Source organism: Haemaphysalis longicornis, unplaced genomic scaffold (genome assembly GCF_048455015.1).
Source record: "Haemaphysalis longicornis isolate Haplotype H1 unplaced genomic scaffold, Haemaphysalis longicornis Haplotype H1 scaffold_9, whole genome shotgun sequence".
Lineage (NCBI taxonomy): Eukaryota > Metazoa > Arthropoda > Arachnida > Ixodida > Ixodidae > Haemaphysalis > Haemaphysalis longicornis.
In genome coordinates, this window is record NW_027526460.1 from 120850629 (window position 1) to 120862951 (window position 12323).

The following is a 12323-nucleotide window of genomic DNA, read 5'->3' on the forward strand; positions in this document are numbered from 1 at the left end:
TGTGCATCAGCGAATCATCTACTCCCTTTTCAGAGAGAGACAGAGAAAGAGAGAGGCGAATATCTTGAAAGGAGACCAAATTGTAATTGCAGAGGTCATGTGTGCTTAATTAAGATACAAACACACAGTCTCTTAACAATAAATTTCCGTTGGTTATAGTGCCTTGTCTGTTTTGTGTTTCTTCAGTGGCTAAGGCGTTAGGCTGCTGAGCACGAGGTCGCGGGTTCGATTCCCGGCCGCGGCAGGCGCTTTTCTGACGGAGGCGAAAAGCAAAAACGCCCCTGTGTACGAGATTTCGGATCACGTTAAAGATTCCCAGGTGGTCAAAATTAATCCGCAGCCCTCCACTACGGCGCGCCTCATCGCCTGCGTTGCGTCGGTGCGTTAAACCCTACAATCAATCACAATGTTTTGTATGTTTCCTTCCGTATCCGCGTTTTTTCGCCTTAATCCGTTTTACGGCCCTATAGAGACGTTTCTATTAAAAAGGACCAAAATGACGCAACCTGCAATTGAGCCAGATCATGCCAGTGCCATGTTTTTTTTTTTGTGGCGAGGGCGTCCCTTGACCACGCTGCACGGAATTTCTAGACGGAAGACACAAAATGGTGAGAGAGAAGAAAAGAGAGGGGCACGATAAGCCACGGAGTCCTTTCAGGGCACTGTGTTAAAAGCAAGCGCATAAAACCGGGCAAAGGGGTCCGCCCTAGGGGTCCCGCTATTCTGGGCACCCCGGGGGCGACCTTGGAACTAATATGGTCCGGTCCGAGGAGAAGCCTTTTCATTACGTGCTTCGCACCGCCGTGGGCGCCCGAGCGTGGAGCCGGCCGTCACCGCGGGTGGCCTCTTCGCTTCCCGCCCATCCGCACGTGGAAACGTGTGCCTCCCAGATGGTCCGGTATTCCGCGCACTTCGCAGCTGCCGTGCCCGTCAATTACGTCGCACTTCGCCTCAGCTGTTGTGCATGGACGAATGACAGGGAAAGGACAAAGGGATTGCGTAGACGTGCATGATTTGGACGGCAAAGAAGCGTGCTTCTTCAAGAAGCACGAGCTACTCTGGTACATCTACTATGGAACTGCCAGCCTCCTACTAGCACCACTGCGACGTTCCCACCGCAGTTTGAAGCTGCGATGAGAAGCGAAGACTACGAGACACAGGCCCGGGCCACAAGACTACTCAACAACGCACTAGACCAATACAGGCCGGCTCGCCGTCCAGAGGGGATTACCCATGGCACCGCCCACGATAATACGGGACACCACCGGTACTTGGGTTTGACAGTGCCTGGGACAACTACATCCCCCTCACCTGACGGCTCAGCACTGGTCACTCTCACTGGCGCCCCTAACAGGGTAGCCTCCCCTTGACTTGCTCTTGGGTGCTCTAATAAAGTTCCTACTCACTCACTCTTCGCGCGAAAGGCTAGGGTCCCATGGTGGGCTTTGAATTAGCAGCGCCATGTAAAGCGAAAGCTTTCTTAGTGGGGTTAATGGCGTTCTGTCAAAAAACTAATGCATTTCCCTATGGAGTAGTTGGTCGACCGAAAAGATCTTAGATGCCTGGACACATGGCGCGTGCGTGGCACTGAGCTTTTATTTTATGAAAAGGGTTACTTGAAAATCACGAAAAAGGAACGGTTCTAGACATTCACGCATCGATCATGATAAGGACTGCAATAGTGTAACTTTATTTCATAAACTACGTGTCGGTCTTTGGATTGTTCGTAGATACGTTTAGCTCATGCGCGAAAAATTCTCGCGGGCACATGTTTTCGTCCTTCGTTTGCAATGTGCGTCTTTTATGGTTGTTTGTTGTTGTTTGTACGGCTTAACGCGCCGACGCAACGCAGGCGATCCGGCGCGCCGTAGTGGAGGGCTCCCTATTAATTTTGACCACCTGGGGATCTTTGACGTGCGCCTAAATCTCGTACACACGGGCGTTCTTGCTTTTCGCCTCCATCAGAAAAGCGGCCGCCGCTGCCGGCAATCGAACCCGCGTCCTCGTGCTCAACAGCACAACGCCTTAGCCACTAATCCACCGCGGTGGGTAATTTGGGTCTTTGGAGGTGTGATGAGCGATGGACCACTTTTAGGGAAGGTTGGAATTACTTTTAGCTTTCGCGCTTCTCCCAACTTTCTTCAGGAGGGGAGGGTAAATTTTTGTAGTGTAAAAAGGTGGTAAAATTTAAAAGTGGCCGTTGTTCTGACTGCTTGTGGAGGTGTTAAAGCACACGTAAGAAGATTTGGTAATTGTCTGATTCATTTTTAAAGGCTCACTAACCAGTTGCGCGAAAGGAAGCTCAACGCTCCTGGCAGCAACGTTGGGAAACCTCATAAGGTAGACTTCCACGTCAAATTGACCTCAACCACGCCCCACGCTGTGAAAATGAGGTGAGGTGAGGCGAGGTCCGGTGTTCAGTGCGTGGTGAGGTTCAATGTGTTCCGTTCAATTGTGAATTTTAACGGAGGGGATAGAATGAGATCAAAATTACTGCTGAAGTTAAGCATACACCCGTGGTCAGGGAGTATATATATATGTATGTATGCAGTAAAAGAAAACTTCTCGAGCAGCCAGAAAAAATACTTGAGAAAATAGTAGACGCACGATTAACAACAAAAACAGTGGTTTACTGACGTTTCGACTGCGGGACCACTGGTCCCGCAGTCGAAACGTCAGTAAACCACTGTTTTTGTTTTAATCGTGCGTCTACTATTTTCTCATGTATATATATATATATATATATATATATATATATATATATATATATATATATATATATATATATATATATATACAGAAAATAAGGGTTGGCAGTCAAGAAAACCTCGGAAAGCAAAGGGGAGGTTGTGGTGGGTCATAGAAAGAGATGAAGAATTTTTTGAGTCGAAAAGAAAGTGGTGAAAAAATGCCCGCCGGGTGGGATCCGAACCCACGACCTCCAGAATACCGGTCTGGTGCGATAACCACTACGCTACCGGCGGGGCTGTTTCCCCAGCACTTTCTCGGGTATTTATGTTAAGGTATTTTTGTTTCCTGCACTTGGGGGTGGTAGCCAGCGCCACTCGGACTACTCGGGGTGAAGGGGACCTTCTTTTCAACCCCCGGGCCGTGACTCGAGTGTCTACGACATGTCGAGAGTGGTCGACCAGCGTTGAACCCTCTTAAGCTCCCTTTGGCACCAAGACTGCCAGAACAGAGGCCCTCGCTAAGCATGTAGCGAATCAGAAAATGGGAAATGAGGGGCTCCGTGAAATAATACAGAAAATAAGGGTTGGCAGTCAAGAAAACCTCGGAAAGCAAAGGGGAGGTTGTGGTGGGTCATAGAAAGAGATGAAGAATTTTTTGAGTCGAAAAGAAAGTGGTGAAAAAATGCCCGCCGGGTGGGATCCGAACCCACGACCTCCAGAATACCGGTCTGGTGCGATAACCACTACGCTACCGGCGGGGCTGTTTCCCCAGCACTTTCTCGGGTATTTATGTTAAGGTATTTTTGTTTCCTGCACTTGGGGGTGGTAGCCAGCGCCACTCGGACTACTCGGGGTGAAGGGGACCTTCTTCTTAACCCCCGGGCCGTGACTCGAGTGTCTACGACATGTCGAGAGTGGTCGACCAGCGTTGAACCCTCTTAAGCTCCCTTTGGCACCAAGACTGCCAGAACAGAGGCCCTCGCTAAGCATGTAGCGAATCAGAAAATGGGAAATGAGGGGCTCCGTGAAATAATACAGAAAATAAGGGTTGGCAGTCAAGAAAACCTCGGAAAGCAAAGGGGAGGTTGTGGTGGGTCATAGAAAGAGATGAAGAATTTTTTGAGTCGAAAAGAAAGTGGTGAAAAAATGATCCACCACAAAATGATCCACAAAAAATGATCTTTCTATGACCCACCACAACCTCCCCTTTGCTTTCCGAGGTTTTCTTGACTGCCAACCCTTATTTTCTGTATTATTTCACGGAGCCCCTCATTTCCCATTTTCTGATTCGCTACATGCTTAGCGAGGGCCTCTGTTCTGGCAGTCTTGGTGCCAAAGGGAGCTTAAGAGGGTTCAACGCTGGTCGACCACTCTCGACATGTCGTAGACACTCGAGTCACGGCCCGGGGGTTAAAAAGAAGGTCCCCTTCACCCCGAGTAGTCCGAGTGGCGCTGGCTACCACCCCCAAGTGCAGGAAACAAAAATACCTTAACATAAATACCCGAGAAAGTGCTGGGGAAACAGCCCCGCCGGTAGCGTAGTGGTTATCGCACCAGACCGGTATTCTGGAGGTCGTGGGTTCGGATCCCACCCGGCGGGCATTTTTTCACCACTTTCTTTTCGACTCAAAAAATTCTTCATCTCTTTCTATGACCCACCACAACCTCCCCTTTGCTTTCCGAGGTTTTCTTGACTGCCAACCCTTATTTTCTGTATTATTTCACGGAGCCCCTCATTTCCCATTTTCTGATTCGCTACATGCTTAGCGAGGGCCTCTGTTCTGGCAGTCTTGGTGCCAAAGGGAGCTTAAGAGGGTTCAACGCTGGTCGACCACTCTCGACATGTCGTAGACACTCGAGTCACGGCCCGGGGGTTAAAAAGAAGGTCCCCTTCACCCCGAGTAGTCCGAGTGGCGCTGGCTACCACCCCCAAGTGCAGGAAACAAAAATACCTTAACATAAATACCCGAGAAAGTGCTGGGGAAACAGCCCCGCCGGTAGCGTAGTGGTTATCGCACCAGACCGGTATTCTGGAGGTCGTGGGTTCGGATCCCACCCGGCGGGCATTTTTTCACCACTTTCTTTTCGACTCAAAAAATTCTTCATCTCTTTCTATGACCCACCACAACCTCCCCTTTGCTTTCCGAGGTTTTCTTGACTGCCAACCCTTATTTTCTGTATTATTTCACGGAGCCCCTCATTTCCCATTTTATATATATATATATATATATATATATATATATATATATATATATAGTCTTTACCATCTGCATTCGCTTATTCTTAGGTTGTCAGTGGGGCATGAACACGTCAACTTACTCCTCAACTGAAGAGTTAAGGGTTAATAAAGGATTGTGAGAATACACTTTGATGTTCTCGACAACGTTAAAAAATTAGCTATACATGTTGCGCCATTGAGAAATTTGATCCTATACGTATTTAAAGTTTATTTTAATCTACCACTTCCCTCTCGCGACAACCCTCCCGAATGTTTGAAAGGAATGCTCTGCAAGCTGCGCCGAACTCCCCCCCCCGCCCCCCCCCCTCCTCAAAGTTTAGCAACAGAGTGGCTAACAGGCCGCTGCTAATTCCATTGAGCAAGTGTTGTCAGATAGTAACTAGGTGCAATTGCTGGTATGATGACTATAGTATTGCACCGAGCTTTATCTACTTGTCACAATTGGTTCACTGTTGCCTTGAATGCAATTTTTAATTTTCCTGTGCTGTCCATACCTGGCATTCCGCGGGAGGGGTATAGCAAAAAAATTGCCTGCCAATTACGATACTCCCTAATGCGATATTTGCGTGCAGGAGCAGGGCGCTGAGGCAGAACTCACTCGTGGGTTTTCTCGACGGCAGCGATAATGAGCCTCTGCGTCGTCGGCGCGAAGTGTGTCTTAGGAAGGGACCGCGCACAGCATCTAAGGGAACGCACAACGAACGCATCAAGCGGTCGACACCGAACAAGCTGTCCAACGCCTCGTGCGGGCACAGCGTATTGCCCCTTACCCACCCCCACCGCATACTTCGGAGAGCGCTGGCTCGCGACGGCGAACCAAGGAGGTGGTACGGCGAACCGCCCTCTCCTCCCAATTTCGCGACACTCTCCTCCTTTCCTTTATTTCGTCGTTCGCTTTTAAGTGATCCACCGCCGGCGTCGGCGGCGGCGGCGGCGGCGTCGGCGTCGGCGTCCGCAGTGCTCCTCTATAAAGAAACAGCATCCGGCGCCAGGTTTCGATCCGCGGACTTTGCGGCCGCAGCGCGACGCTCTACCGACCAAGCCACGGACGCGACGTGATATCAGTGTTAGTGACGCGCCTTATATCTTTAACGCATTCAAACTACGTCGTCAGCGGCGTGCGTTGGCGACTCAGCGGCGTTATAGCGGCTTGATAACTGCGTGGTGTACACGTGATACTACAAACCCGATGGAAGAGATGGAAGAGAAGGCGGCGAGGCGGTGGGCTGCGGGGGCCGAGCGCAAGCGCCGCAAGCGGGCCGACAACCGTGCATTCGCACTTTCACATTCTCCCCCTCGGGGAAATGCGGGGGAATTTTTTCTTTCACTCGTCGGTCGAGGCCATCGTTCCCTCGGTTACGCCGACAACCGGCTCATCCCAGAGACGGCCGCCAAAGGGCTGCGCCCTAAAAGGGAACTACAGTCAAACCCGATTATAACGAACCCGGATAGAGCGAATTATGCTATATATCGAACAAAAACAAATCAGTCACGAAATTACACGAAAAACATATTCCTTATAACGAAGTCCACATCGGATATATCGAACTCGGCAAACCTAGGCTTGCCGCCGAAACACATGGTCTCATAGCGGTAATTGACATGTTGATTGGCCGTGGTTGAGACGTTGAGAGACGCCGGGCACTTTCCGTAACTGAAGGAGAGTGGGAAGCCGGGCTATTTGAAAATGGTTCATGACTGCAACTCCGCGCAATAAAACGCGGCCATAGAATTCCTGCAGGGATTTCCTGAGCGTCTACGACGACGACCAGGTTGCCGTCACTGTGAGCCCCTCTGGCGGAGACACCGTCGCCGATGTCATGGCAGCTGGCGCTGCTGAAAGCACCAAAGACGCAGATGATGTCGCGGATGATAGCCGTCCGTCGCTTAATGAAGCGCTTTCGGCAGTTGATATGCTCCGCCATTATTTCTTCGATATTGAAGGACACGGACTCGAATGCTGTGCTAGTTGGCGCCGCCAAAATGAAAGTGCAAACAACAACCACCTTTCTTTTTTTTTTTTTTTTGCGAAGTAGGCAGTTGAGGCGGAAAGTAGCCTTATTACTTGAAATAAATCGATTGTTTTGTGTACGGTAACGACATACTCAATTGTGTTGGTTTCCGCATGCGGGGATGGTGGGGGGGTGTCCCGCGTATTGCGAACTCGCAACAAAAAGCTCGTTATCGGCGGGTTTCGCTATATCAAACTATTCGATATATCGAACTAATCGCGGCGCACATTGCAGTTCGCTATAACCGGGTTTCGCTGTATAACTCGACGCCAGGTGCAGGTAATGGCAGCTTCCCTCTGGACGACGAGTACCAGGGGCGCACTGACAGTGTCCACGGTTCGGGAACGAAATCTGTAAAAATTGTTTTCAAATTATGCGGGATGCGACTCGCCACCATCCACATCATCAATTGAAACATTGTATTTCCCCATTGGAAAGCTTTTCCATCTGTCTTAACAAAGTCCTCCTACGTTTCGTGCCTACCGAGATAAACCTTGAATATGTTGCGGACAGATCTACATGTTTGTGATCTGTTTACACTATACTTGTGATGGTGTAATTGCAGCAACCCTCGTTTTGACTACGGCTCGTTGCTACCTTTTGGATGGCTCAGATTAAACCTGCTGGTAAAACCGGGCCACGCACCTCTGTTTCGGGAGTCCACTGGCCGCGTGCTCGCACGGGACACGCTGGTAGTGATAAACAACTTCATTTGGGCCAAACATTAAATAATGGAGTCAAGCGAGTGGGATATCCAAGAACCACTGGCCAGTCCTCAGATGCCGCCCGTCACCTTAACGACAGGCGTTGACAGAGTCTAGCTGGGCGAGAGAATTTTGAAGGTCACTATCGAAGCTTCACAGTGAATGCGCGCTGATCTCAGCATAGTGTGGAATGGTAGAATATTCTTATTTGATGTGATGTAAGAAACGAACGCATTGTTCTTACACGATTTACAGGTGTCCGTGTACGTTTCAGGTTACATGTTACTCCAGGCTATGATATTAATAAAAGTACAGGTCTGCCATGCGCTTCGGGAATGGCATTACAGATGAGGCCGACGCACACTTCCAGCCGCTCATCGAACACTTAGCAGAAGGCAATCGGTTGTATGGCGCAGTATACAATCGAACATCTTCCCACACCCCTCCCTGTGCCATCGCAGCTTTCCATATTCATGCACAGATCAGTGCAAATGGTGCGGCGCGCAGCCGCCACGCTCCAACACATGGTTTGGGCGTGTCCCAGTAAACCAGAGACACCCAACCAGGTGTGCGCGTTACAAGACGAGAAATGACAGACAACGCTGCTCAGCTCCCGACCCGACGTCCAAACAGCAGAAGTCCAGCTGGCGGAAACACGGCGCCAGGGCCCATGGGCTCCTGACCGCCATCTGAAGGGACGAGGACACTGCTATTCCCAAGCAGTGACTCCGTCTGAACAGAGACGACAATAAAGTTTTTCATCATCATCATCATAATAATCCTAATCAGGAATGGTGCGCCAGCTGATGACGTAGAACACTGTGAAGCGCGAAGAAGAAGAAGAAGAAGAAAAGGAGGAAGGCAGAAATGGCGGCGAGAAGTGGGCGCCGAGAAAGTGTTGTCGAGTATTCCGGGGTTATCCTTCGCACGCTAAAGGAGCGGGTGACCCGTGCGCTGAATCGGCCGGAACCTGAGACCCAACCGCCCGAGAATGAAGAGCCCATCGCCTGGTGCAGTCGGCAGGAAATCGAGCGACACATCGCCGAGCCTCCCGAAGCTATGCGCGCCATGCCCTCCCACGACGAACTTATCCTCATGCGCAGGTACACACGCACCACATTTCGAGAAAGTTGTGGTCTTGTCGCTCTTCTGCCATTTGAAATGTTTCTAACCATGTCTCCGAGTTATCTTAAAGAGCAGTTATCTTAATTGGGGTACACCAGAGCGAAACTTTTGTACGGTAGTTGTGTGATTTCCTTAAAGGGACCTGCAACGCTTTCTTCAGTTTTTTTTTTTAAATCGTAAATGCTTGCAGAACGTAGTACTTAGATTAGGGGGTCGAAAGTACCTCGGCCAAAAATTAGTGCTCAATGTCGACCAGGTAACTTGGAAACTCGCTCAAAAGCTTTTTCGCTCTTTCGTGGTCTTGCCGTTCTTCGACGGCTGGAATTACACTCTTAGGCAAAAAGGACTAAAAGTTCGTCCTTTCGGGGACTAACGGCCTCTGCCACAATCATTAGTCCCTTTGGGGACTAACTGCGAGGGGACGAACGGTTAGTCCCCCACCCGGATGGTCCGTTCCGATACTCCCCAAGGACGAACTGCGTAGAGTGCAGAAAAAAAGAAAAAAACGCCAGCACCGGCAGGGATCGAACCCCTGACGCCCGGAATTAAGACAAGGAACCCGACGCGCTATCCGCTAGACCACGCCGCCGGATGGTTCCTGCGGCCGATAATATTCAAGTGTACAGGGTGTAGTTCTGTGCATAACGCAACAGATCCATTGCAACTGGTGCCCGAATTTCTATCTGTGCAAGAGAACGTGACCGCGTTTTGCGCCTTGCGCTTAGCGCTTTGCTAGGTTTAGGGACTATTGCTCAGTTCGATTCGAAGTAGAGCCTCACAACCATAGTTTTTTCGTAAATAACAATCAACTCGTCGTCGCCTAGTTGAGATAGGTAGCTGGGCGATCGGACGACTCACTTGTTTCCGCACAAATTAGCGCAAGCTAAGTGCTTTCTTAGTGTTCGATACATATGTTAAGTGCTCTATGTAACGTATGTGAAAGGTGTCGTCTGTGTGAGTGTCAGAATAAGGAAACATGCCATATTTTCCTGCATCGGCGAAAGCGAATTTGGTGTTGCTTAGCCTGAATTCTTCAAATTCGCGTCGCTAGACGATTGCGACTGCGAAATGCAAGCGGGTTTTACAGCAGTTGCAGCATTGTCATAGCTTTGGTGCCCAAGGCAATTATGTACCGAGTGTAAAAGATAACTTCGAGACGCGTATACCTGTAGCGAGCATTTTTGTTTTGCAGTTGTCATCAGCAACATGCGTTTTTTCTAGTCTGTTAAACATATACATATTCATTACGCTCAGGAATCCACTTTTGCTACTGTCACTAATTTTTGAGTTACTGTTAAGGCGCTTGAAAGCTTTCATTGGCCGTTATTATCTCGCACGAATCGAATGCAACACAGCGTATCAACATAACCTCGCCGAGAAGCGTATGACAATCGCGCTTCGCCGCTCCTTGCCATTACCCGCCGCTCTACTAACCCTAGGCGATTTTCTTATAACTAACATCAATATTTTCTCCCGTGGCACCATCTAAAGCACCCAGTGACTGCAATGCCTTGTGTTTTGGAAATATAAAACTGTTCGCAGACATATGCGCGAAAGGGCAACGACGACGCCATTAGGGGATTAACGACGCAGCAAAGAGACTAACTGCATGCGTTTCGTCTTCCCGTTACTCCTTATAGATCGGCGGGGACGAACAGTTAGTCCGAATTTATGCACACGGCACGTACTCTGCCGCAGATACTCCCTTTGAAGATGAACGGTCGCCCGCGAAGACTAACGGCTGTATTTTAGTCCCTATTTTAGTCCTTTTTGCCTAAGAGTGTACGTTATTACGGTCAAGTAGCGGCTGTTGGCCGGTTTTCCTTCAGTTGCAGCAATGAACGCTTTTCGATAGTAGCTTTAAAAGTAAAGCCACAAAAACAGAGCAGAAACGGAAGGTGTATCTGGTGCGACGAGAAAATAACGCAGTGCCGCTGCGTGCTGGCAATAACTATCGCTCTCGCGGTGTTTCCAGACGCAAAGGAAAGAGCGAAAGCGCTTATCCAAAGTGTTGCAGGGTCCCTTTAGTAGGATCACAGGTCTTGGAAAACTTTTGTCACTGATATGGCTCCAACCGAGCTTGTTGGCACCAAAACCCGCGGTTGTACCCCTAAGGTACTGAGGCTGAACAGCGAGTCTAATGCTCAGGGGGGTTCCAAGTGAACTAGTAGGTTGCGGTGGCTACCCGCAGGGGTAACGGTATCTCGCTGATCGCCAGTGTTTCGAGGTTCCTTTAACAACCATAGGAACACTTGTACCGCCGAGCTGATTACGGGATTGCAGCGTTCAGAGGAAGGAGTCATGCAGGGCCGAGATGGAGCGCATTGCGGAGGAAGAGGCGCACGAGCTGCCCATGTTCTGGCCGTGTCTCTGCTGCACGCTGTGTCTGATGTCCTTCGCGTTCACGCTGCTCCTCCTCTTCATGGTGCCCTCGGCGCACGAGTTTCCCGATAACCTGTATCCGAGGAGGACGACGCGCCGGTCCACGACGAGGGTGACCACTCCACGCTTCCTGCTCGGTACGGACGCCACCGAAGACCTCGCGGTGGCGACGACCGGCGGAGACGTCTTCGCTGAGACGGACGCACCTAACGTCAATAAGACCAGCGCCGCAGTCGTGATTGATGATATCTTCGACAGGACGCCCAGTACGGACCTATTTCCACTCTACGATTAGCGAGCATTTCTCCCGCGACGTGAATTTTACCTTGTTGATCTGAATAGAGCATTCCTTTAATGTACTTTGTTCGTACTGAGTCCCATCATTCTACTAAGAAAAAACAAGCACACAAGGAGCAGTGCCATTCAATACATAGAAGCAAGCATTGCACAATTAGCTTGTGTTTACCTTAAAATGGCAGCATCTACACTCCGTGGATGATGGCGAGGGTGCGTAGTACGGGGACTCGAAAGGATATCCAAGTTGCGCACCGAGTGACATCCGATTTGCACCCCGACCGTCATTCCATTTGAGCCGAGAGTTGCACCTTGATTATTCCCTAAATGAAACCGCAACTCACGGCTCAAATCGAATTTCGCTTGATTTTGGCTTGATGGTGGTGTGCGCGCCGATGGACGAGGACGGACATTGGAAGGTCCTAAGGTACTCCGCACCGTTACAGGCGAGCGAGTAAGCCGTTTGACTCTGGCCTGCTAACTCACGGTCGTAACCCAATGGGTAAGACGACTGACACTAACTCTGTCTGATCTACCAGACACAGGGTGGAATCATGTCGGTGCCTGTGTGATTTTGTGCGATTGTAAATAGGGCATCTGCAGGGGCAAGTTGGTGCTGCATAGCGTGAATGGAGAGCGCTTAAACTTGGATTGGAAAGAATAATTAAACGTCCTTGTTTACTAGTCAAAGGTTAAGCGCTCTCCATTCAAGCGATTGTAAATGCTATGCGCACGGACGCGGACGGAGATTGTCTGGTTCTCAGGTACTCCGCACCTAAAATAACGACACTGACGTCGATTCGCAACGCTTTCCTTAGAGAAATATACTCTGAATCCCATTAGCACTCTCTTTTTCTTTTTTTCTTGTTCCCATGGA

General features: G+C 49.8%; 1 protein-coding gene and 4 non-coding genes across 5 annotated transcripts in view; 3 read left to right on the forward strand and 2 right to left on the reverse strand.

The window, feature by feature from the left end:
* LOC144153609 (protein 5NUC-like) overlaps positions 1 to 12323 on the forward strand; it is a 112663-nt gene that overhangs the window by 43119 nt on the left and 57221 nt on the right. The window lies entirely within an intron of this gene.
* Trnat-ggu (transfer RNA threonine (anticodon GGU)) lies at positions 2912 to 2984 on the reverse strand. Its single transcript has one exon. It is a non-coding gene; the product is annotated as a tRNA-Thr (tRNA).
* Positions 3376 to 3448, reverse strand: Trnat-ggu (transfer RNA threonine (anticodon GGU)). The gene has a single exon. It is a non-coding gene; the product is annotated as a tRNA-Thr (tRNA).
* Trnat-ggu (transfer RNA threonine (anticodon GGU)) lies at positions 4218 to 4290 on the forward strand. Its single transcript has one exon. It is a non-coding gene; the product is annotated as a tRNA-Thr (tRNA).
* Positions 4682 to 4754, forward strand: Trnat-ggu (transfer RNA threonine (anticodon GGU)). Its single transcript has one exon. It is a non-coding gene; the product is annotated as a tRNA-Thr (tRNA).